At 41.6% G+C, this 26,858-nt stretch overlaps 1 protein-coding gene across 3 annotated transcripts in view; it reads left to right on the top strand.

Annotated features, from left to right (window-relative positions):
- Positions 1-568: 568 nt before the first annotated feature.
- The window catches only part of HNF4G (hepatocyte nuclear factor 4 gamma), an 88,789-nt gene continuing 62,499 nt past the window's right edge, over positions 569-26,858 (top strand). Inside the window, exon 1 of one of the 3 annotated variants that reach the window (XM_048508388.1) lies at positions 569-671. The gene's annotated coding sequence lies outside the window, so the exon portion shown is untranslated. Of the gene's footprint in view, positions 672-1,441; positions 1,537-26,858 lie in introns of those variants that run through there. The other 2 variants (XM_048508390.1, XM_048508389.1) reach the window with 2 other exon arrangements.

The raw sequence follows: 26,858 nt of genomic DNA, 5'->3' as shown, positions 1-26,858 counted from the left end.
GAAACTCCAACACGTTTATTTGAGGCGGCCACCCAATGCTAACTGACCCGCCAGCAAAATACACTGAGCCAACCATAACTGAAGTAAACAGGCACCAGCTCGGTCTAAAGGGCTAAAGCCCGCTTGGAAGCTCCTCCTAGTAGACCTGTAACTCCAGACTTGCAGTAGCAGGCAACTGAGAACCAAGCTGCTCGAGAGAGCGCACACTCTGCCCATGCTCCGAGACACACTTGACTTCCCACGCTGCCTCCTGCCACTGAGCCCTGGCGGTCGGGACAGATTCTCGACCGTCCTTCGGGAAGCGAATATGGGCCGGCGGCGGAGGCCAGCCGCAGCCCCCGCTGGGCGAAGGAAAGGCCGGCCGTGCGCCGAGGAGAGGCAGCCGGCGGCGGCGGCGCGCGAAGCTTTCAGTTTTGCTGGAGGCTCTTGGTTACTGTTTAACGTCCCCACCCACGGCTCAGTTTGTTTAGTAAATCGATCTGCTGCTGCTCGGGGCTCCTGCTCTTGCCCCGACGCCATTGAGCCGAGTTAATATCTCCTCCAGGCCACGGGGGCGAAGCGCCTGGGCCAGCGCGAGCCACCCGGGCGGCACAAGAGGCGGGGGAATGCTGCTGCTGCAGCCGCCGCGGCTCTGACTCCCCAGAAGGCCAAGGAGCGCTGCGGCCGGGCAGGTAAGTGGCAGTTCTGTTGGCGCAGCGCCGCCGCCTTCCCCGCCCAGAGCGAGGCCTCCAGCCTGGGGTGGTCCCGTCTGTGCCACCGCCCAGCCGCTCTTTGGCTCGCCCGTGGCGACAGACTGAGGAGCAGCCGAGGTGGAACTGGAGTCCGGGCTTCTGGGGCGGGGATCACGTGCCTCGGTGGGGCCTCTCCGAGCGCACCCGCGCTTTCGAAAGTGCTGCGCCTGCCGGCTCTCTCTCGCCGAGGGTTGGCCTGCGGTGCTGCTGGCTGCATTTCCTGCTCCTGCTCCAGCATTGGGCACCGCCGCTGCTGTTGTGGCCCCCCCTTCGTTCCCAGAGAGCATCCGGCTCTGCTCTCGTTTGCTGAGAAGAAACGAGGTTGAGAGGCCGCCTGCCAACACCATCGCCTCCCATATCACTTATATTTTGTCCCCTTCGAATAATTCATATACTTTCGGAGAAGGAAGTTCACAGCTCCGTAGGGAAATGCCCTGGTTCCAGGAGTTATTAAGGGCTCGTGGCATTCTGTCAAGCTTTCCACGGTCACGTGGTGGGTAGGCTTGGGTTGCCAACTCCTGCTTGAGAAACACCTGGAGATTTGGAGGACGGCTGGGTTTGGGAATGGGGGGGGGACTTTAGTGGAGTCCACTTTAGTGGAGTCCACTCTAACACATTCATTTTCTCCAGGGAAACTGATCTGTTACCTGGACAACAGTTGCAATACTGGGAATCTCTAACTTCCACCTTGAGGTTGGCAACCCTACTTCTTTGGAGAACATTAGATATGGCCTTTGGCCTTGAGTACTATGAGGTGGATTGCAGGTCTCAACCCCTGTTCCCATCGTAGACTAGGACATTTCAGGTATGTTACATTCAAAGTACATCCTTCTGGGTTCACAGGACTGCAGCCACAGTGGCCATGTATACAATCAGTGGAACTCCCAAAATTTCCCCATCCCCTTTTGAGCTGGAGAAGAAGAGGTGGAGGTATACAAGTCCTTGCTGCTTCACATGTGACTTTGCTAGCGTGAAGGTGGGCTGTGGCTCACATCTACGAGGAAATAGGATTCCTAGATTGCCAAGTATGTAAAATTGTACTATGTAAATCCCAACTGCTGCAAAAGGTTCCATAGAAGACTTCACCAAGGAAGTAGCTGGTCAGTTCACATCTTCTGTGACCTTCACCTGGGGTGGCAGAATTTTGGTGTGACTTCAGTTTCTTCAGTATCTTTGTTTTCGTGGTACCTTCCTGTCCACTGTATATTCTGGCCTTTACTTGAAGCCTCCTTTAAGCACCTGTCTTTCACTCTTTTTATATTATTTTTTCAGTCTGTTGTCTATTGTACATCATTATTCCAGCCGCTTTACTTCTTGTTTATTGGCCCTTAACATTCCTATCGCCTAGGAGCTGTTCCCAATGTTCATCCTGCCCCACAAATCTACCTGCATATTTAGGGTACCAATATGAAGTTGAAAAACACAGCCAACTGGATAGCTTTCCCATCCCTATAGGAGAAAACCTGCAAACATTCAGACATAATTTCTTCCTGAATTTACAGGAATCCTCTCAATTCACCAGTATAAGAGCAGTCTGTGTGGGATCAGTAACAAAGGTGACTGTTGTTTTTAGTTGCATTTATTCATACGACCAAGTGTAAAAAAAGATATTGCGCTTGTTCCTTCAGTACTTGAGAAGAAGAGGAAATTCAAGCAAATAGTAGTCATTTGACAATTGTACCTGCCAAAATGCCCTCATCTATGGAGCTATCAAAGGGACGAAAACCCTCTTTTCTTTGTGTCTGGTCACCCTATGTGTAGTTCCTTAGTTGGAACTGTGTGAAGTTCCATGGTCACAGGCAGTAGCTGGATTAGCCGCTGTAGAGATGCCTCCTGGTGTAGATTTAAATGCAGGAAGTGATACCAGGTAAACTGAGAGCCGCTTTTCTCATAGATTCTCACGTTGCAGTCCTTTGTAGCTTACTCATAGATGGTTTCTGCAGGAATAGTTTATGTTCTTTGAAATTTGAACACATGAAGCTGCCTTTGACAAAGTGAAATCACTGGTCCATCCAGTTTAATATTTGATTGGAAATAGTGTTTCAGGCGAGGGAAGACCTTTCTCAATACCTGCTACCTGGAAATCTTGAGGTGGCAATATCATAGGACCTTCTGCACACAAATAGATGCTTTGCCCCTGACTCACAATTATTTTACATTGCTTTGTTGTTAAGATAATTTATATTAAGACCTAGCATGTATAGAGTTTTTTCCATCTTCCCCATGAGTTAGTACTGTTCCTCTATCATATGGTAGGACACATTATTATCCCAGTCATACAGAAAATGACTGGGATCACAACATATTTTCTTAGCCATTATGCTACCACATCTTTCATTGAAAAAATTTATAGGATGTTGGAAGTTCCAATGCTGCATGAAGTTTTTGAGTAAGCATATGCAAGTGGGGATAGATATTGGACTTATGAGATATATTTTAGCTGCACATTTATTTATAATAAAGTGTAAGCATGATTGTGCCTTTAAAAAACTTAAATTTATAATTTTTAGAAATTCACTGAAATAGCAGGAGAAAGTGCTTTGTAGATTTAAAGTACAATTGTGCATGTCATTCAATATATACAAGACAAAAAAGAAAATCTCAACAAAAACAAAGTATTTAGTTGGAGCCAGATGTGGGGAAAATATTGTGAACCTTTTTATTGAGCATCCCATTCTCTTTCTTCCCCTCTTTTTTTGATGTGTTTAAAGGAGATAAGGTAGAAAGTACTTAAAATGCTTTTTCGGAACCTGGTCTATACTTCCCATGATTTTTCTTTTACACCACGACTTTGAGGAGGGAAAGACCCAGTTTAAAATGCTGTTTTTATTGCCTGTTACTCAATTCCCTGTCTTTTTCTTCCCGTCTCATAGATGCAAGGAAGCTCTGCCTGAGGCTCACCTCATACACATTAAAAAAAATCAGGTGTCAGACAAGATTCCAATACAGTTATCTTGTTCAGAAAAGTTGTCTCGTTTTAGTGGCTCAAATGGTTAGAAAATAGCAGAAACCTCCTCCTCAGCTTCTGTCCTTCCAACTTTCCTGGAGTCCTGTTTATTACAGTAAGGGCAGTTTCTCTTGCCATGTGTTTGACTGGTTGTAAATGCCAGACAGAGCCTTTGGTCAATATTTTTGCAGTAGTGAGGTCTCCAGGAACAAGTTATCCAGCGTGGAAAGAAATGCTAGATGACAACTAGTACCAAAATGAGAAAGTCTGTTGCAGTTGAAGATTATGTTCAACAGAAGAAGCAGATCCCCAAATCTGGAAGTTGCAAGGCTTGGCATTGAGAGGAAGTCATGAATGCACTCTTCATTTCTAGCACTTCTGATTAGGATGAATGTGGGCAAGTCAGAAAAGGTTCAGTATAATGAAAAGAAAAACCAAGCAGTGCTTTAACTGTACTGTATTGTAGATTGCTGTTTGGTTTATTGCCTACTTTCATGTATCACTTATAGTGCATCTGTTGCATGGGAGGTTACTGGAAAAACTTCCCCAAAACTCAAATTCTTGCATTCTGTGACAGTGCTGAACTGAACTCATGACACTGAATAAGTGCATTTGTGGATTAAACTTCACTGCTAGTAGACATCTCATTGTATGATATATGTATAAATCAGACAGTGACAAAGAGTGTTCTAGCAATGTTCCATTTTTTTCCACCAGTGCATCCAATGCTATTCTATGAAATGGGCATGTATATGATCCGAGAATATGGTTGGACTTACTATGGTATGACATAGTAAGATAGCCAAAGCTAAACAGATCTGGGGCGGTCAGTGCCTAGTTGAGAGATCCAGGAACTGTGTCTACACCAATACAGAAGAAAAGCAGATTATTTTAAATGCAAATAATTTAATATTTATTGCTATGTATTCTAGTAAAGTCAAATCTTTCTTTTATTATTAGGGTAGTCTCTCAGACAGCCCCCTTCTCCCCCAGTTGAGCATGGATTGCCATTCAAGAATTCTTGGAACTAGTAAACATTTGGGGAAAGGCTGAAGAAACTGCTTAACTTGGAGAAAAATAATTGTGGGAGGGATTTGGTAGTGGTTTCAAAATTTAAAAGATGCAGAAAAGATGATGAACAATTGTTCATTTTATCTGGAATGGGGTGGGGGGGCAGGTGTGACCATCTTTCCCCATCTGGGAGAGGAGTGGAAAAAATGTACAGGCCAAGTGTTCAATAAGCATAAATAAGCCTTAAAGTTGCCAATGAGGACAGAGATGCTGGGATAATGGCCAACTTACAAACAAAATGGAAAATAAGTGCTATGTGCTTGTCAAATATTATTTAAAATGTCAATAAACAGACCACTTCAATTGTGTTCCCCACCCCCTGCTGTTTTGCATTGAATTGCAGTTCCTTTCTCCAGCATTCTTGCAATCATCATTTCACCAGCACCACATTTCTGGTTACAGGCCTGAGGCTACCTGGGTCAAAATTATATTTAATTCTAACAGTAGAAACAGTTGAAATGAAGAACAAGCTGTTTAGGAAGCTGATGCTTTCTCTTCCAAAGAAAGGCTAGCCTGGGTTGATGCAATCCTTTTGAACTGTGACTCACTAAACTAGGGCATCCTGGGCCACCAGTCATTCAATGCACTTCCTGGCTTTGCTGCTGGCCTAGAACTACCAGAACAGCGGGGCTTCTTTGGTTTGGTGAGCTTCACGTTGTTCCGGTCTTTCATATATTGTGCCACAGACTAGTGGATGACAGGGCCTTTTGGATGTTGATGTAAATTGACAGGGAGCAACCCAGAAGTGAGGGCAGGCAAGCTGCACAATAAGCAGTGGGTACCTCCCTCATGTAAACAAGGAAATGCAAGGAGAGCCCATTGTGACTCCATTGTAGAGGGAAGAGAGTCACAGAAAGTGCTCCATGCATAATGGACCTATGTTGGCCTTACCTGGATGGCCTGTCTCAGAAGCTCAGCAGGTCCACTGTGGTTAATATTAATTAATTCATTATTGATCGATTGATTTCATTTTTATTCCATCTTTCTCCTTAAATGGAGACCCAAATGGGCTTTCATAATTCTTGTGACAATTTTAACCTGCCTGTGAGGTGGGTTTGGCTGACAGTAAGTTATCCAGTAAGTTTCCATGGCATGAATGGGGATTTGAATCCGGATCTAGCCCAACTCTTACAGCCTAGTCCAAGGGGGGGGGGGGTGCAGAGGCCAGGGACCTTTTGGTGGCAAAAGTATGTGCCCCCAAAAGGGGACATTTCCAGGCCAATACTCATTGGGAGTCCCCCCAGAATGCCCCCTTCCACACCAGTGCAACCTCCTTCAGTGGAGGAACACTAGCACATAGGTGAACATTTGAATTTAGGTGGAGCAGTAAGTGCTTTTGTGTCGGCTTCTGTGATTTTTTGCGCGGCACTGGTGCCAGTGGCACTACTGCAGAGGCCATGGTGCTTCCAATGTGGCTACACCCCCTCCCCCTTTGGACTGCACAGGTAGCCACTGCACCACACTGGCTTTCACACCACATATTTGGATGGGAGACCACTAATAGTGACCACCAGGGTCACGATGCAGAGGAAGGCAGTGGCAAACCATTTAAGTCTGTCTCTTGCCTCGAAAACCCTGTTGCCAAAAGTCAGCTGCAACGTGATAGTGCTTTCCACCACTACCTTGTTGGTACACTGCTAGAGACATTTTGTGCATAAGAAATAAGTGGTAAAAGTTTGTTGTTTTTAAAAAGTCACAAAATATATGCAAATCTAACTTTCCATAATGTAAAGTGGTGGTAATTTTTATCATTCCTGTGACATGAGTACCATACACTTTTGTCATCACAGTTACCAGTGTCATAGTTGGTGTCAGAAATTACTCTTAAAGGATGACTTTTTAAAAATGTATGTGCAAGTTGCACTAATAAATCAAATGCGTCTTTCTCAAAATGGCTTAAAGTTTTAGATTACAAAACCATGTAAACATATGCAACAAGCATACCTGGGGTTGCCAAAAGTCTTGGTCTCAGACTGAAAGCAATGGGCCAAATTTTCTTTGGTTCATATTGGATCACATTTCAGCCCCACATCTTACTTAAACACTTGCAAAGAGAGGAAAACAAATTCAGTAGTTGCTACCTTGCCACCAGCAAGATCTTCCTCTCTTGCCAGGAATCCTTCCAGCTACACCAAAGTACCTGCAAAGGCAAGTCAGCCTGGATGGAACTCAGCTACTACTGGCTTGTAACTAACTAACCAGCAGGATCTTCCTTCTGTGCCAGCTGAATAACAACTGACAAAGAGGGTTCAGGCTTGCTGCAAAATTCTCCAGATCATAGCTCTTTCAGTCTAAAATGTTAGTGGCATTTGTGGGTAGATAGACCTCTTTTATCACTGGGAAGATTTTCTTTGGAAGCTAGCCACAACAGTCAGCTGTACAGAAACTTTCTCTTGCATCCCACGTGAGTGCAAAAGTTGGTAAAGAGATTCCTTATTACTGTGATGCTAAGCATGAAATGTAAGTCAGGTTGCATATCGTGGATATAGAACCAGTTCTTGCTTCTGCCTTGTTCCTGATGGTTGCATTGTTTCAGGGCCACTGCAGAGCTCCATAGCAGATAGAAAGGCTGTTTTTTCTGATTATATACGCAACTTATCATAAAATGTGAAAAAGATCTATTCCCCTAGGAAATTGTCTTAGCAATGTGGAATAACTCAAAGAAAGGGTCACTTATTACATCTGCTTTGTTTACATTGCTTGCTGTTGATAATAGAGTTAAACCTACCATCCTATGCATCTGTAATTGCCTATTTAAAATTGTGAGGCTTTCTTTTGAGCAAATATCCTTAGGTTGGGGCTGTGAATGCTTTATCATTATAAAGTGCAGGTGTAATAACATAATTAAAATAACGGGCAAAAATGGAATCAAAAGCAAAAATTGTGTTAAATTTTCTTCACTTTGGAAGTATTTTAATCTGTAATCCAACAGCTGTGATTGAATCAGGTTTTTCACTTTACATTTTCATTTTTTATTATAAAAGGAGAAGTAAAATTCAGGTTGGAATAACACGTATAATGTCAAAGCTGAAATCTATCAAACAGAACGAGCTGGGCTACATTTTCAAACCTTTTCCAATTGTCAATTTAAGTTAATTGAAAGCGAAAGGTCTTGGTTTCAGGATTGGGCCATTTAAACACAAGCGTACTGCTTTCATTTCGTAGAAGGGCAATCTCCCTCCACACACGTATTTTTAAAAGGTTCATTCATAATTCTCCCTTCACACTTCTATTGGAAATGACAGAATTCATTATTTTTGAGCTTCAAACTATTTTCCTCCAACTTGGGTGATGAATTGTATGAGATTTACTTCACAACATGACATGGCAGCCCTTGAGATTTTAAAATACTATGGGCTAGCTGCCTGCCCTTTGTAACTCCTCAGGAGGAAGAGTGGATGGAGAGAACTTTAGGCCAGACTCTGTGTCTTACTACCCCATAAGTATCTAACGTTTTCAACAGGGGTAGGCTTTTCAGGGCCTGACATTTGCTAGTGCTGTAATAGTTACTAGTCTTTGATAGACAATGATGTAGCCTCCATCTTCTTGGTTTATTTCCCAATGTAATAACCAATTTTCTTTTTTTCCATTCTCTTTACTATATTCTGATTTTAAGCAAATATTCATGACTTTTCTAACTGGAAAAAACTGCCTTCATTTCTATTAGACTTCCCCCCTCCCTCCCCCTCACCAAACAAAAGTATTCTTCATTGCCATCCTGTAATCAAGCCAGTGTGTATCACGCCATTACCTTAAAATGTGTATGGCCATTGTGATGCAGTTCACATTAACTTTAAATGTCTAGGAAAAAAAAAGTGGAGTTTAGACCTGCTTGTACTATGCTGTAGACAACTTTCAGTCATGGTACTGGGAACTTTCAGAGAAAGTTCTTGAGTTGAGTCCCATTCTGATAGAATTTAGACTTGCTTTTCTGGATTTCTCAGCCATTACAATGATAGAAGAATGGGAATACATTTATCTGTAAAATGGGAGTAGCTCCTGTCATACAGACAAGGTTACTCAAATCTCTTTCTACCCAATAGTGATGCCTAAGCGTAGTGATGGCTTTTTATGGAAGGCTTGTGGATGACTCAGTGTGTCTGGTGTGACAGTGAATTTGGCATGGCTCGTTGGTTTGGTGACATTGATGAAAGCACATGGCAGAGAAGAAGAGGCTTCAGAGTCTGAATAATCCCCTCTTGCCACCTGGGCAAGAGTAATCATGAATGAGGAACTTCTCTAGTGTCAAATTTAAGAAAAAATATATTATGGGATGGATGTATTGCAGTTTGGTGATTTGGAAAGGGTGCATTAGGGAAAGAGGTTGTCTGGTGTTGCTGTGCCTTTTCCCACACACACTTGTGAGAGCAGGGACAAGAAGGGAAAGCTTACAGGATATAGATATAGGAGGTGTTTGAAAACTGTTCTTGCTGTTGTAGGTGGTGGGCTTTGGGATTGCTGTGCACACTCCTTGGGAATGAGAGACATGTGATTGGGAGGGGGCTGACCTAAGGCAATTGAAGTGAGAGGGGAAAATAAATATTTATGTTAGCATCAGTGGGTCTAATGTAAACTCTGCTTGTAAATCTTGGATTAGGAAAAGACCAAAAATTCAAGTCAATAAATGAGAACATAGGAACTAGCCTGCTGGATCAGACCAGAGTCCATCTAGTCCAGCACTCTGCTACTTGCAGTGGCCCACCAGGTGCCTTTGGGAGCTCACGTGCAGGATGTGAAAGCAATGGCCTTCTGCTGCTGCTGCTGCTCCTGAGCACCTGGTCTGCTAAGGCATTTGCAATCTGAGATCAAGGAGGATCAAGATTGGTAGCCATAGATTGACTTCTCCATAAATCTGTCCAAGCCCTTTTTAAAGCTATCCAGGTTAGTGGCCATCACCACCTCCTGTGGCAGCATATTCCAAACACCAATCACACGTTGTGTGAAGAAGTGTTTCCTTTTATTAGTCCTAATTCTTCCCCCCAGCATTTTCAATGAATGCCCCCTGGTTCTAGTATTGTGAGAAAGAGAGACAAATTTCTCTGTGTCAACAGAGGTGTTCAACGTCTGTCTGAGGCTCATGTACAGTCTCTTCAGTGAAAGCCTTCATAAGGAAAGAGAATAAGGAATTATCCTGCTAATTTTTAATTCATTTGGTGGTATGACTGTGTGTGTGTGTGTGTGTGCGTGTGCGTGTGTGTGTGTGTGTGTGAGGGAGAAAACAGAGATCAAATTAGGCATCCCATATCATATTTGATGTTGCGTATATTTTTGTGTGTGGTGGAAAAAGTGATTTGCGCTCTCTCTTCCACTATGTAAAAAAGCCTGAGGGGTAATTGAACTGGGGGAAGGATTCTTTTCTTTGAGGGCTGCTTAGAGTAGGCAAGACGTAGTGACCATTTATCACAGCTGGTATTGAACAAGGGCTGTCTTTATTAACATTCTGTTTTGTACCTGGGCACAAATACATTATGAAACATAATGCTGCTTGCAATCATATGACATAACAGAATCATTCTAATACCAGACTGCAGAAAGTGGGTTCTATGGATAACGTGGTTCAAGGGTCTGTGTGAAAATTTCCCCTGAGGTTAACAGTCAGAATGGCTGAGAAAAGATGGCTTGAAAATATTGTCATTCTTATGACACTGGCCTTCCCCAAGCTTACCACAGTTTTTCCCAGTTGTCATACCTTGTGTCATGGAAAAGTTTTCTGTGAAATCATTCCACACATCTCCATTCTCTCCCGATCGTGCTTCTCCTTGTTTCTTCAGTTGCATTTGTTCCACATGCTTCTGCTGAAAATATTATTCCTAATGGTGGTGGGAAATCATCCGTGATGCAGAACATCAACCCACCTTTTTTTTTCTTTTGCACAGGTGCTCTAGCATTACTGTACAGTTACATTGAAATGGCAATTAAAAAATGTCTCCGCCTCCATTTCTGTCATTAAGAACTACCTGCACAAAATGGAAGCCAAAAACACCTACTGGATCTGGCACCATTACCTGAAGGAACTGAAACATGTAGTCCACCCAATTGCAGTTAAACACAGTTGTTACTTCCGCAGTCCCTTGCCAATTTTACTCACTCCTAACTGTGGACACAGTGTATCTTTGTCTCAAGGTACATAGCTAGTTTGATATGAAATTGATAAGTGATCCAATAATCCCTGCTTCTTTGTATTTGTGGCTTTTGGAATTTGGCTTGCAAATCCAGTATATGCAAGTGTTTTTTACAATGTTGTGAGAGTGTTAAAAGAGTTGAAAGTGGCCTGATGAAGACATTATTGTACTACGTATACACATACATCTGTGTCCCTCTATCACAAGTTCTTGAAGTACCACAGAATCTCTAGAAAGGTGGAACAAGTATAAATTTCATGGGCAGCAAGGATTCTAAGGCTCATTCTGCACATGCAGAATAATGCACTTTCAAACTGCTTTCAGTGCTCTTTGAAGCTGTGCAGAATAGCAAAATCCACTTGCAAACAGTTGTGAAAGTGGTTTGAAAATGCATTATTTTGCGTGTGTGGAAGGGGCCAGAGATACCAATTTCAGTACTGTGCAAAAAAAAAATCTGTATCAGACTGAGAACCATTTCCTGGTATTACCCATTCACGATACATTATTTCCTGGCAAAATGTGCTTGTTTGTGGCAATTTCTCTCTTAAGAAGGAACGGAAAACCCAATTGAAAGTTTTTACAGTATTTTATTAAATCAAGTTGAAGGTAGAGAGCTTGCATCTTGACGTTGGTTGAATCGGTCAGTTCTTGTTCTCCTATCTGAAACTGTGGTTCAGGTAAAAAGGTTAAAATGAATTTTGTAACACAGGTGCTCGTCTCTAGAAAACCTGTCTGAGACCATGAAGGAGACCTCCAGAGTGCTCCATGTCTTCAAAGCTTTCAGTGTACTTAAAATTTAAACTCGCATGTCTCATTGCTCTGGCTGGCCAAGGTAGTACACAGAAAGGCATCTGATTAATCTTCCCTTGGCTCAAATCTATTGCAAACTGCAATCAAATAAGTGAAACTGCATGGCTTCTTTAGATGAAAAGGAAAAGAAAAGAAAGACGAGAGGAGGAAATGCAGAGCTAGTCTCCCCCTATACCTCTTATAAACTTCCTCAGTGAGACAGATAGCTTGGAAAGGAGGGAAAAGTACTCTCCTCTGCCCACATGTTGCTTCCCCAATTGAGGGAGCTGTCCTCATCATTGATTTCACTTCAGTTTAACATTATAATGTCAGTGAAGCTCATTGTTTGTTGTTTGTATGGCTTTTTCTGGGTTTTGTTCTGTGATTTTACAATGATTTCATGTTATTTTTACTTGTAAGCTGCCACAAGAAGGACTCTGAAAAGGTTGTGTTTTAAAAAGTTCACGTGAACTTTACTAGCACTTTACTAGCATTCAGACTCCAGTATTTTAGCGACAGAAAAATATGCTCATTTTTCACCCTGGCTATTATTGGGCTTTAGAATACTGTATTATTTCACAGTATATGTGAAAGACACATAATATCACTGATGGAACGTACCTTCGTGTCCCCATTTCTTAAAAAATAAGTGAGATCTAGGTTACGTATGTCATCCATTACACATTAGAGTATATCAGCGCACCCAGAGCCCTCATGCAGTTGGGGCTGGCACTGCCCTGCTGCCTTCAGAGGCTCTTCAACAGCATGGGAAGGCAAAATGCAAAGCAAGAACCTCTCTGCCCTGACCAGGCCACTGTTAGGCTGGCAGGGCCGGTGTTGGTGCTGGGGCACTGTTGCGGGCTCAGTGCTGCTTAATGGTACCCCTGGAGGCCATGGTGGCCTCCTGACAGCAGATTTGCCTATCTACTGGGGTATGCCCAGGGAGGGCATCTCCACTGGTGTAAGACTCCGCCTTCTCCACAACTCACTTCAGCCTCTCCTCTCTAGATTGGACTGTTAGTCAAAATTTGATTTTGGATGGCTCAGTTACTCATACAAGTCCTCCCAAGGGTATTGCTATCATTAAAGCAGTGGGTTTGCATTTGAGAACCAATGCTAGTTTTCCTACTCTCCTCCGTAAAGCTAGTTTATGATTAAATTAGAAGAGGGGCTTTCACTCATTAGCAAAGTGCTTTATTTGTATACAAGAGGTCGTATTTCCAATCCCTGGCATTTCAGTTAAAGGGTCTGGTATTAATAGGGTTGCCAACTCCGGGTTGGGAAATACCTGGAAATGGGGGGTGGGGGGTGGTAGAACCTGAGGAAGGTGGAGTTTGTGAAGGCAAGGGTATAATGCCATAGAGTCCACCTTTCAAAGCATTAATTGAGCTTTGTCACCCAGAGATCAGTTGTAATCCAAGGAAATATCCAGCTACCACCTGGAGGTTGGCAACCCTTAGGTATGAAGATAAGCCTGAGATCTTGGAGAGCAGCTGCTAGTCAATGTCAAAAATATTGAGCTGGATGGACCTGTGGTTTCATATGCTAAACGAGATAAGATGGAGGAATTGAATCTTTCTACAGGTTTGAAAGCATCTAACTGCAACTGCAAAGGAGTCTGATTTGAATTGCTCCCATAAACAGTTGCACATTCTGAAACTGCCTCCTTCACTCTGCTGTTTCTTCCTTGGAGGGGAAGAAAAAGACTGGCATCCTCTTATTGCTTCGTTTTTCCTTTTTAAGGCGAATATCTGCATGTGGTGGATGGTTGGCTCTGATTGGTGAACTCCAAGTAGGAGCAGCAAGGTGAACCCCCTTTCTCCCATACCTACACCCCTCCCCCCGGGAATTGGGCCCACAAAGCTGTTGCTTTTTGCTTTTTTAGAAAGCCTCTGGGAAGCTATCATTACTCACCTTCCAGGATAGAAAAGAGCAAGAGTCCAGTAGCACTTTAAAGACTAACAAAATTCCTGGCAGGATATGAGCATTTGTGACTCGTAGCTCATTTCTTGAGATACCAAATCTTCCAGCATTCATATTTCAGGTTCTAATACCAGAGCTGTGTCACGAGAGAAGAAGCTGCAAGAGAATGGGTGGCACTGTAAATTCAGCATGAAGTTGAAACCGTTTCTGTTGTAAATTGATGCTGTCAGTCTTCAGGCATTTTCAGTTCTTCAACAGAACAACATTGACCTGTTTGTTTTTAAACAATCTCTCGTGATTCCACCCAACTGAAGTTGTGCAACATCCGTTTTCTACAGGAAGTTTTTCTTTTGTTCATGACCAGCCCTTATGTGTCCTTTCCGTAATTTCTGCAGCGGCCAAGGAAGCACGTTTCCAGAGCTGCAGGTTAATCCATAGTGGGATGGAAACCTGATGTGTGAGATGAGGCTGTCAGAGGCCTATCTCCTGCTGACGAGAAGCATTTAATTCTGTTATTGGGATATGAGATTCTAGATCACTGTTGAAAATCGATAAGCTGCTAAAGGTCAGCCTTACAGCTTGACCTAAATCCATTTACAGCCACTTTATATACCTCATTAGTCATGTAATTTAGGGGTAAAATGCCTTGCCCACATACTGTTACACAGTGTCATTAGTGTGTTTATTTTTATTTTTCCCGTCACAAAGTGTCTTGATAACCGTGTATGTGCCTGGTGGTCTCTAGACACTTACATTTACAGAATAAATAGATCATAGGTTTTCACATTGCGGTCTAGAAAGCTTTTCCTGGTGGTTTGCAAACAACTGATGGATGACTTGATGGTATACCTTCTTCCTTATTTACAGAACCTAAATCATATTACTAGAAACTAAAAACCCTTTTAACTATTCTCCCCTCATATTCTCCATGTGAGCAATTTTCTCTGACTTGAAAATGATCTTGCACTCTTGAGCATGAGTAGTGAACTTGTGCATGAAGGCAATACAGTCTATTATCACAGCAAAATTTTGAAATCCATTGTACTGCTTGACATCAGATTTTCAAGACCAAGTTCCCAGTGAGTTTGTTGACAGCTCTGTGTTGAGTATTCATCATAACTGCAAGTAACAGTTATTTTGGATATGTCTTCTGAAAATTGCTATTTATTTCAAATTAATGTTTCAAGCTATTTTTAACAGGCTGGTATGTTCAAATTAAGCCAGACCCCTTGCTAATATCAAGCTACACTAGGACCACTATATTTCCTATGTGTTTTAAGCCATTTTATTAAAGAAGCTGGTCTGGTCTGGTATGATCTTAAAAGAATAATGGGAAGTTGTCCTGAAGTTACATTAGGCATCCATTTCAGCATATTTTGTTCTTGTCACTGCTCTAATTTTTGTTCAGGTATTGAACAACATAGACAAAGTTAATGACAACTGTCTAGGTCTTCCTTTAAGAACGTAAGAAAGAGCCTGCTGGATCAGACCAGAGTCCATCTAGTCCAGCACTCTGCTACTCGCAGTGGCCCACCACTTTCCTTTTATAAATATTGTTCTTGCTACTTTAACAAGACCATTATGGTTTTCCAGGAAGTCACAATGTTATGATCCTTGTATCCAGTGATTTGCATTCAGAGATGATGGTAAAATGAGCCATTCAGCCTTTCTTGCATGGTGTGTAAGATGTATGGCTATTGTTACTGCAGAATACATTGCACAATTCCTTTAGACGAGTTAGAGTGTGTACTGGAAGAAAGTAGTGTTATCTGTTAAAAGAGGAAAACACAATCACTTTTAAAAGTATGCATACCTGATGTAATTCCCACTTGACGTAACTAGGCAGGGTGAAGACTGTTCATAAGATCCCCAGTAAATGTCTAATCATTGAGAGTTTTATGTTTTTATTGTGAATTTAATTTAAGCACAAATCAGTTTTATCCTCCCTCTCAACATCTGGATATTAGCAAGGGTTCTCCCAGTATTTTTTTTTCATTTCAATTCATTGTTTAAGATTACATTTTTAAGATAACATTCTACGAAGTCTGAGGGGACAAAATGTAATTTTCGCTTTTCTAGTTTAGCCTTCTCAAAAACTCAACAAGAAGTAATGGGAAAACATTACTTGGATCCTATGGTGCAGGGCCTTTATTCACTGCTACTTTCAACTAGCCCAAAGGGAATGCCGTGTTAACAAGCTGCAAGTGGGAGGTACGACTTTTGTGGGCCTGCAAATGTCAAGGGTCTAGGTGGAGGAAGCCAGATGTTGGACAGTTCAGAAGACTGGCTAAAGTGTCTTTTAAGTATTTTAGGAATCTGCATTATGGGTTTTTATATTCACCAAAAGACTGTTGCCTATTCAAGTGCTTTCCATTCTGTGTATACCTGTTTACTGACCTGGCAACCGCGATTGACAATAGATAGCGTTTTTCAGACAATCTTATTTTTAACCCCCCCCCCCCTTTTTGTTAACTCTGAATAGCAGAGATGGCTGCTTCTTCCTGACACTCAGGTTTGTGGATGACTCAAAAAGAATTTACAGAACCCAGGAGAATGGGACTCCCAGGATTGGTTGTGCCCCACTTTCTTATTTGTGATTTTCTTTCTCCCTCCCCCACTTTTCATTTTGTTTGAGATTGAATTTTAGAAAGAGCTTTGTTCCAGACAGTAGCTTATGGCTGCGTGTTGCAGAGATGAGATTTTGTGGACTCAGAGAACTAATACACAAACAGAAAATATGTGAAAATTGAAATGACAAGGTAGAGTAGCTTGGTCGTTGAAGTAGATAAAATAACCAGGTTTTCAGGGAAATAAGAGGGAATGGGGAGATATATATGGATTTAGCTGGGTTGTTGAATTAGTGTGCCTATATTATAAAAAGTCGCTAAAATAGAAAGCTGTTTTTCCTTTTCCTTTTGTAAGATGTTGACAGATTAGCAATGCTGCTTCTGTTGTACTGCCTATTGGATTTGCAAACAAGTGGTGATTGAAGTCAATGTTATTGCTTCCTTCATATTTTTCTCTTTAATTTGGCATGGCTGTTTTGCATTGGATCCTTTTGACTCCAATCCAGCAACAGAAAATTTGGAACTGTGCTTTCACATGCATATAATCCCTTCCATGAGCATAAATCTGCTGACCTGGTTTGTCCCATTAGGGAAACCTAGGTGTAGACATCAGTACAATATTATACATTGTGTCTCTCTGGAGACATTTCAGGTCAGGAAAATGACTGGGGAAAGGCTTCAGCCCCATCTTTACATGTGCCATGATCCCAATGTTAATTGGAACCTCCATGTGTCTGGGAATCATGTTCAGAGCACAAAACTCACATTGCATGTCAGACTGAAAGTTCTGTCAGAGCCAGGAAAGCTCTTTGGTTTCATAAAGTCTGCAGTCTCATGTGCCCTCCACCATACTTTTGGCCATTTTTAGCTTTGGAGTATTGATTCCTTTAAATGTATATGCTGCCTTTCTCCCCACTGGACCCAAAGCTTCTTCTGTTGTTCTCCTGTTCACCTAACCCTCTCAAGTAGGTTGGGCTGAAATTGTGTGACTGGCCGAAAGTCACCCAACAAGCTTCCGTAGTAGAGTGGGGATTCAAACCTGGGTCTTCCAGTTGCTAGTCCAACACAACATCATGCTGGCTCTGAGTTTTTTTGAGGATGAAATTGTTTAGTGCACAGGTGTCAAACTCACGGCCCTCCAGATGTTATGGACTACAGTTCCCATCATCCCCTGCTAGCATGCATGCTGGCAAGGGATGATGGAAACTATAGTCCATAACATCTGGAGGGCCGCAAGTTTGACACCTTTGGTTTAGTGGTTTGGGTTGGGACCAGGAACAGCCCAGATTCAAATCCCTACTTGTCAAGAAAGTGAACTTTGGCTAATAATTTTCTCTCAGACTTAATCTATCTTCCAGGGTTGTTGTGAAAGTTAAATGGAGGAGAAGGGAACAATGCATACTGCCTTTGGAGGAAGGATAAGATAAAAATGCACCAAATACAATTTTAGGATCGCAGATTCCATGACATCATGTGGAATGATTAAGAAGAAAGCAAAGTGTGTAAAGTAGTAAGTATAACTATTATATTAGCAGATATTTTTAGAAGCAGTTTTAGGACTTTTCCGTACATTCATCAGTAATGTGTTAGAAGATATATTTTCAGGTACTAAAGCTATTTTGACATCAGTTAATTTGAGGGATTCAGCAAGAGTAATAATGTGCATTGTTGGACACTTTAATTAACTTGATTAGGTGAGATGCTCTGCTGTTTATGGAAAATTGCTGGAAAATGTTCCATTTTGAATTACCATATGAAACTGCCTTTTTCTTTCCTTAAAGGGTCACCCGGTCTACATTCTTATCAGGCTGTGGGGTTTTCCAATGCCAAGACATTGGGATAGGTGGAGACTTCTCACAAGAACTGAGAACTTATCACTGTTTGCTTAGGATCTATTGCCTTCTCGGTCATAAAAGTGGCTGCATTCATGGTCATAAACATCCAGCTAGTCAAACTTTTTCTCAGTCAAGCCTGAATAGAACTTCTCCAATAAAATCAGGCCAAGAAAAGGTGTTTTTCCCCAGTAAAGCAGTTCCCTTTTCAAAGTACCTATCATAATTGTTATAGATTATTATTATTAATTTTGTTTTATATCACATCTGCCAGTTCTTTAGCTGGCTGTTAGCCTTTCATTATAATTCGAGCCTAACCCAGATGCCTAGAAAGTTGTCATGTATTGGCGTAGTATTCATGCGGATCCCAGCAGGGCTGTCTTCTGAATCTGAGAAATGCTCATTTTGTCAATTTGAAGATTTTCCAAGTGCTGCCCTAGTGTTTTTGAAATGGCGCCCAGGGTGCTGATTACCATTGGGATGACTTCAGCTGGTTTGTGCCATAGTCATTGAAGCTCGATTTTCAAATCGTGGTATTTAGCGACCTTCTCATGTTCCTTTTCAATGACCCTGCTGTCACTAGGTACTGCTATGTCAATGATGGTCATTTTCTTGTCTTTCATCACTGTGATGTCCGGTGTATTATGTGGCAACACTTTGTCCATTTGGATTCAAAAGTCCCACAGGATCTTGACTTTCTCATTTTCCATGACTTTCTCTGGACAGTGTTCCCACCAGTTTTTAGTTGTTCTTATGTTGTAATTCTTGCATAAATTCCAGTGGATCATCTTCACAAATTAGTTGTGCCTCTGGTTCTGGTGGATTTTCCAGGCTGTGTGGCCATGGTCTGGTGGATCTTGTTCCTAATGTTTCGCCTGAATCTGTGGCTGGCATCTTCAGTTGAATCTGGCCGTGAAAGCCTTTGACAATAAGTTGTGCCTCTATTTGTGCTCAGTCTGGGCGATCTTTTTGCATCAGCTGAGTACATGATCTACAGTTTCGTCTGCACTATTTAATATTATTAAAATACTGATTGTTTTCACTTTCATTATTACAGAGCTTTGAGTTACTATTTTGATACTAGTTAATACAAGAATATCTTGTGTGCAGAAAATACAGAAGAAATGTAGGTGCAATATTAGTTGAGATTAAGGGATTAGATATGGTGGGATCCATCTTGGTTTCTTTTCTAGGTGCCTTCTTGTGGTCTGGATAAGGTTTGTAAGTTTTATCATGACAAGTGTCTTAACTGATGATATTTTGGTAACGTACTACATTTTCAGTCGAAAGTGGTTATAAAACCATCATCCTGTAATACAAAGGTATTAAAGGTGTCCAATAACACAAAGCTATCTCATTTCATATGTATTACATTTTTATGCAAACTGAAGTATCAGTGTGCGTTTGTGATCTTAGGCTGAACAGGTAATAAAGAGGAAAATGGCTAAGTACATTCAGCTATAGATTTCCACTGCTACTTGGAGAGAGTGTCAAATGAGTGTAATTGGAATGACCCTTAAAGCTTCACTTAATTAATCGGTAATGTCCAATATTAAACAGTGAGCCAGCGGGGTACAGTGGTTAAGAGCAGTAGATTCAAATCTGGAGAATCTCCTCCCTACTCCTCCACATGGGCCAATCACAGTTCTCTCAAAACTCGCTCAGCACACACAGAGGCAGGCAATAGCAAACTAAGTCCAAATGTCTCTTGTTTTGAATACCTTATGAGGTCAGTATAAGCCATAATATTTTTTTGAACAAAGAATCAAGCACTTGCTTTATGTCTGAGGTTAACCTGGTGTGTTATAGGTGTGATACCATAAAATGTGAAATACATCTTTCCAGTCATGTTTTACTTTTGCTAAGGGTTTTTTTAATGGAAATTTGTTTACCCAAAATTTGTTAATGATCTGAGCGCTTAGCATAAATATGCTGTTAAGATGAATTAAACGCTTAATTCTTCCCATTAAGCAACACTCTGATGATTTCAAGAACAAGTGGTGGCAGCATTTACTTATGGAAGAGATACCATACAAATTTCTTTACAAGTTACCTAGAATGTTAATTTATTTGGCACAGAGAATACCTCCATTCCAATTTGCATAATTGGTTGGCAGTATGTTGACTTATTGACTGAGAATGTTTTGCTGGCATTTGTAATGCAGTGTCCTTACAAGGCTGATGGGAAGGTTACTGTCGTTGTATCAAGTGCCAGTACATGATATACAATAATCCAATATAAGAAGAGGAGTTTGGATTTATACCCTGCCTTTCTGTCCTGTAAGGAGACTCAAGATGGCTTACAAACTCCACGACAGATATCTTGTGAAGTAGGCGGGGCTGAGAGAGTTCTGAAGAACTGTGACTAGTCCAAGGTCACCCAGCAGGCATCTTGTGTAGGAGTGGGAAAACAAATCCAGTTCACCATATAAGAGTCCACCACTCTTAACCACTACACCATGCTGGCTCTCTATGTGTGTGACTGGCCCATGAGTTCATAGTTGCCAGATTTCTTGGCATGGTTGAACACGTACTTCACATTTCTGTATACTGCAGGGATGCCTCACTGATTGCTCAGTAATGCACTTTCTAGAGGTGGCTATTACTGTCTGACCTATCTGCTCCAGGCTAATTCATGTTTCTTTCAGTGTGGGAGCCACTGCAGCATTGCTCCATCTTATGACAGATAGATGCTGTTTGACGAATGGGCCCGGCCCAACTAGGAGGGATTTTTCTGCATTTGACAACAGAAAGATTATATTTATATGAATAGTTACAATGACTTTGTGAGCACAAAAGCCTATAGAATTTCTGGGATAAGGTGGGCATGAGGAAACTGGTTCAGGTGCTTCTGAGCCAAAGGTACTGCCTGGTACAAAGGTCTCCATCATTGAGAAGCACAGCTAAACAAACAGGGTATGTTCATTTTAGAGCTCTTCCTTCAATTTATGCCTTTTTATTACTCTACTAATGGCTATTGGATTAGGTGTGCAAGAGCTCTGAAAATATACACGATGAAGGAAGGGTACAAGAAAGTAAATGTTTCCCACAGAGAATCTAGCTTTTCTTAACTGTGGATGATGGAGAGACTAATTTACCTTGCATAGATAAGTGACTGTGTAGGAGATGGGTTTAAAACAGGTTCATTTGCTAGTTTTATTATGTTCAGTCTTGTGCAGCAATGATTTGTATGCAGCCTTTTAGTGGCCCCATTGGGAAAGAGGCTGTTATTACAGTCAAAGGTGTGGGGTTTTTTAACTTACAAAATTTCTGATCCTTGTGTTGTTAAAAGTATTCACTATTGAATTACTTTTTATTTTAATTTCTATATAAAACCTTTTCATCTTTGATATTTCTAAAATAAATTCAGAGTGCTGAATTAGCAGCAATGCTCCCAAGGAAAAGAAACAGTGATGGCCCCGTAATTTTTCACATTCTTCTTTTGCATCCATTATACTTCACCAAGCCCGTGGAAAAAAATAGTGGAAGGTTTGCTTGGATTGGGGAAAAAAATTGTTGGGTCTGAGCAGGGATGTTCAAATATGCTATAGTTTGGCTCATATGCTGTTCATCAGTCTTCAGCAGGAAGCTGCTGTTTTATTATTGTTTTTGACTGCCCATTCATAGCTGTTTGCAGGTTGCCTCACTATTCCTTCCTGGCAGTGTAGCAGAGCACAATTGGTTGTTCATGCACTTGTGACCACTGCTTTCTCTGCCATGCCACTGGAGGACTTTCTGCAGACTTGAAAAGAATCCAGTTATTTCCATTACAAAACTATTCATCATCTATATATCAGATAGTGACATGTAGTCCCCATCTGCGGATACTAAATCCATAGCCTGGAATCACACTGATCCTAAACAGCTTTTGCTGCAAACTTGGGGAGTTCCTTAGGTTTGCAGAAAAAGTAGAAATCCTTAAAATGAAACACTGGGGTTTTAAATTTGCCCCAAATAAAAATGATGATCGTGGCCAGGATCTAATGTAGGTCTGGCAGCGGTGGTGGTCAGCCATGCCAGATCCAGACACAATGGTGCTGATGGGGGATGGAAGGAAGGAGCTGGGCCCAGAGGCTGCTAACCATGCCAGGCCCAGTGGTAAGAGCAGTGGCACTGATGAGGGGCCTGGTGCCATCAGTAGCTGCAATGATCAGAGAAGAAAGAAGAAACTTCACCAGCCTGGCAACAGAGGCTATGAACTGTGATGAAGGAGAGTCACTGAAGTGGTGCAAAATGAGGTGGTATAGTAGGCCACCAGAATTGTTGGCCAAAGGGGTGGAGCCTTGGTGGTCCTGGGAAAGATAGCAGGCCTAGTAGTGGAGCCTGGAAAGAGCCCAGGGCCCAATGAGGGTTGTAGCAATGGGTGTTTGGGGAGTAATTTGGGAGTCACAAAGTTTCTGCTTAACATACCTCACTGGGTCATTGTGAGGATAAAACAGAGGAAAGGATAATGAAGTAGTTGCTTTCTACCACTGTGGAGAAAGGGTATAAATGAAGCAATTCAGTGAACTGAAGATGGGAGGCAGATGTAAGAGAGGTTGATGAATGACTAAGAAACAGAGAATGAGGGAGGGTGTAACATATACAAGCACTTAGAGGCTTATACCATCAATAGAATGTTTAGAGTCTGAAGGGTTAATTTAGAACTCCATGGGATTGGCTGTGAGAACTGCACAGCATTATAATGCCTGAGGACAGGGAGTTCTGGGAAAAAAGCTTTCTTGTGAGAGCCAGAGTGAATGGTAGCTCTGAGGTAACTCTGTTCTCTGAACATGGAGGACTAGTTCAGAGTGGGCTGTGCTTCTCTGAATTAAGTGCCAGGAAGGGGTGAGCTCAGTAAAGGAATCTGTACCAGAGTTCCTGGAGTTAAACATAACATAGGAACGCTGATTAATCACACTGGCGGCTTGATTATTTTTTTCCCTCTGAGGAGAACCCCACTCTGATATGAAGCAGTGAAGCTTCTGAGAGAAGGGGAGTTTATATAGAGAAGATTGGAGCTTCCTCAAGGAGAGTGGCCATTCTTCTATGATAAACCCTGTATGAAAGAGAGACTCTAAGTTTGACTTAGTGTTAGTATCCAAAGAGCTGTGTATATATAGTCCTTGCCTGAGGGTAAAATGTAAGATTTTTAGAAAAGCAACTATATTGAACCAATATATCTATTTTGTCTAGTATCAAAGTGACAGCATCATCAGGAAGGCACAAAGGTAGTGTCCTGTCTGTAATTTGTATCAACTGAAAAAGTTACTAAACAAAATCTTGTACATAGTAGTCTCTCTGAAACCAGCTTCCTTTGTAGCTGTATATATTATTCTCCTTAATCTTTTGCTAGTTTAGCTCCTGTAAATAATATTTCAAATTCTGGTTGCAAATTTACATCCCTCTGGTGCCATTTCTTTATTTAGTTCATGACAGAAAGAGAACAGGTTATTTTAGTTTTCTTTCAGAGACACTGCCCTGCCTAACAGACAAGTCTTCTGGAAGACTTACTAAAGACTATTTAGATGGCTTCTTAGAAAATTTATGGGGCTTGGGCAAAACTGAAAGAGAAATATGAACTCTTAAAAATCCTCTCCAAGTTACTAACATTTTTGTTCTGACAATAAAAAAATTGCTCACTCGAAGCTATACTGTCAAAGATTTTGGAGGGGAAAATTTCCCTCAGGGCACAGGCAGTTGGCAGGTGCTTGTGTGTGTAAGAGGTGCACCCCCCTTCTCTCTCTGAAGAGACCAGGGGTGTCTTGTTACAGAGGGAGAGATAAAATAGTGTGAGGAAGAGGATACAAGGAAAAGTGACCCCCCCCACAAACCATGCAAATGGGTCTGGCCCAGTAGCCACACCACACAAATGGGCCATAGTTTCTCTAGACAGAGGCTGCTGGGGGAGAGGGAAAGCTGAAGACAGAGAGGCAGATAAATGCATGTTGGTTGTTGAGTGGGAAGGTGAGAACGAAATGAGGAAAAAGGGAGAGGTCATGGGATCATTCAGGAAAAGGACAGAAGAAATAGTGGGGAAGGGAAAATGCAATGCCTCTCTCTGGTCTTTGCTGGTTGCTGCTTGTTTACATTCTAATGATCTATTGCCCTGATATCTGAATTCTTAGCTTTCATTGAAAAAACAAATCTCTAGTCTGTTTTGTGCTGAGTTACAAGGACAAAAGTTCTATGTTAGATTTGGTGCATGCTGAGTTTTGAAAAAAGCAACAACAGTGTAAACTTGTTTGGCAAGCGTTTGAATCACATAGTGTGAACCAAACAGACAAGGTGATCAGGTTAGGTCAAATAGATTAGACTTTCTTTAGGGGCAGTAGGATGTAGGTGCCTTCTGTCATTCAAAAGCGCATGAAATTTCAGCGATTATCATATTCTGAGTTCTTAAATAAAGACTGCAGGTGGCAATACTGGCACAGTAGAAGAAATCCAAAACAACAACATTGTAATTCCTTTCTAAAAATTAGAACTGGCTAAAGTGTTTCAAGATAGTGATCACTAAGATTTTTTGGGTATAAACTTCTGAGAGTCAAAGTTCTCTTCCAAACTTATATCCCTTAGTCTCTAATGTGTTTCTGAAGTTGCATTTTGCTGTTCTGCTGTAGACAACATGGTCATCCTCGTGAACTATCAAGCTTCTGAATAAGCTTTTGAGTTGCTCCCAGAAATCTTAAGTGGGCTGGATATTCAGTCCCAAAAAAGTTGGAAGGGAGACGTCTCAAGGCATGATGGAAAAACTCATTCTGTAACTGGTAACGTTTTGGAAATGCAGACTTTATGTACGCTGTTGTTGGAAAGTGCCACAGTTGAGTTATGGCAGCTTGTCCCCCTTGGTTTTCAAAGCAAGAGACAAATAGAGGTGGTTTGCCATTACCTTTCTTCACGTAGCAAGCCTGGACTTCCTTAGTAGTCTTCCATCCAAGTGCTAACCAGAGACATCACTGCTTAGCTCATAAGATCTCACAAGATCAAGCTAGCCTGATTGGATGGTGTAAAACAGATTTCAAGATCCACCAGAGGCTACTAGGGTAGAGAATCCAGACAGAAAGACAAAAAGAAAGCTGTTCTCCATTTCTAAATAGAAGTGGCATTTGATAAACAGGTCTACCTCAGCATAAAAAAAAGTCTGAAGCTAATCAAGAACTCCATACTTGTGCATGTATTTATTTATTACATTTATAACGCACCTTTTCCTGTCAAGACAGGCTCAGGGCAGCTGACAACATCTGTTTATAATAATAAAATCAAAAACACAATAATTGCTATATAATTTATCCAAACATTTAAAATTCTTCTGCTTTCTGGCGCCCTACAAATAATAGCCAATCAGAGGGGGGAATATCTCCGAGCAGGGTCATAAGAAAAATCCCAAGGAAACTAGGAAAAGAAAAGGATCAAAAAGAGAGAGAAAAGCTGTACATATAAAATATATAAATATAAATAATTGGTTGCCACCCAATAGTCATATAAAATTATATAGTCCGGAGAGGCCAAGATGGGAAACATTACCTTGTGACTGGAAGGTATGAAACACTCATTTGCTGCCGATTGAAAAAGGACTTCCTGTAGTCAAGAAAAACTGGTGGAAGTCTAGAGTAAAAAGTACTTGTTGCATGGAAGAAGCATTCCGTGTGAGCTAATTATAGTCACATGGAGAAAATTCAACTGCACCGTTGTATATGTGAACCAAGGCACGGTAATGATATTTGAGAAAACAGTTATAGTAGCTGCAACAATATTGCCACAAAAGCCATAATAACTATTTGGATTCGCCACCACTTTTCATGTTGTCCTTCTCAACTTGCTTATTAGGCGTCTAGAGAAGTATTTATGCAGAGATGTTGACAACTGCATGGATGGTAACATGATCCATTTCTTTCCTCCTCCACATAATTCCCCATACTTGTTACGACAAACCTGCTACATTCCTGGAAACTTGGCCAGGTAGATCAGGTACATTTTATTTACCTTGCATAGCAGAAAATGGAATAGATATTTGAATGCGCAGCTGGATAAGCATTCTATTAAAGCAATGAAGTGCAGAGAGTTCATTTGTAGTAGGATTCATATCTAGAATGTATGCCATTTACTCTTGGTCTCATTTAACCTGTGGGTTCTCAGTATTCTTACGTTTCCTCGTGGTTCTTTAAGTTCATCCCCCAGATGAAATAATTGGTTGCCACTCAATAGATTCTGGGTTAGATACTGCAAATTCATTCCAAATGAAAAGGGTTTTTTTTTTTTTCTGATGGAAGACTTTCCAAGCATTGTTCTGTTAGGAGAAAGCACCTCTATTAATGGAATAGATCAGTAGGATTCAACCCTTTAACCTTTCTTGGTGATTCTTTAGAGCAGCGGTTCTCAACCTTCCTAATGCCGTGACCGTTTAATACAGTTCCTCATGTTGTGGTGACCCCCAACCGTAAAATTATTCTCATTGCTACTTCATAACTGTGTTTTCCAATGGTCGTAGGCAACTGCTGTGAAAGGGTCGTTCGATCCCCAAAGGGGTCGTGACCCACAGGTTGAGAACCGCTGCTTTAGAGTAGCATATAAGAAGAGCTAGGGGGCTGCCAGGTCCCAAGAACTTATGCAAACCTGGGGCTATTTTCAGGTTTGTAGAGTGTCTTGTCTGTTAATAGCCACAGTCTCAGGATTTAAGTATCCACTATTGTTATCACTTGTGGTCCCTTTCACGTGTATTGGCATGCAGACTCTCTGGCCCTTTCCGCACTGCAACGGTGCCGGGGTGCGTCGGCATAAACAATGCTGATGCACCCCTGGGACTGTTCGCATGGACGGTCCCAGTAGGGCGGCAGGTGGTGGTGCAGCCTTCGCACAGGCTGCGCCGTCGCTCAACGCCTACCTTGTCTCCTGGCTTC

Source organism: Sphaerodactylus townsendi, linkage group LG09 (assembly GCF_021028975.2).
Source record: "Sphaerodactylus townsendi isolate TG3544 linkage group LG09, MPM_Stown_v2.3, whole genome shotgun sequence".
Lineage (NCBI taxonomy): Eukaryota > Metazoa > Chordata > Lepidosauria > Squamata > Sphaerodactylidae > Sphaerodactylus > Sphaerodactylus townsendi.
This window is presented reverse-complemented; position numbering and strand designations above follow the sequence as displayed.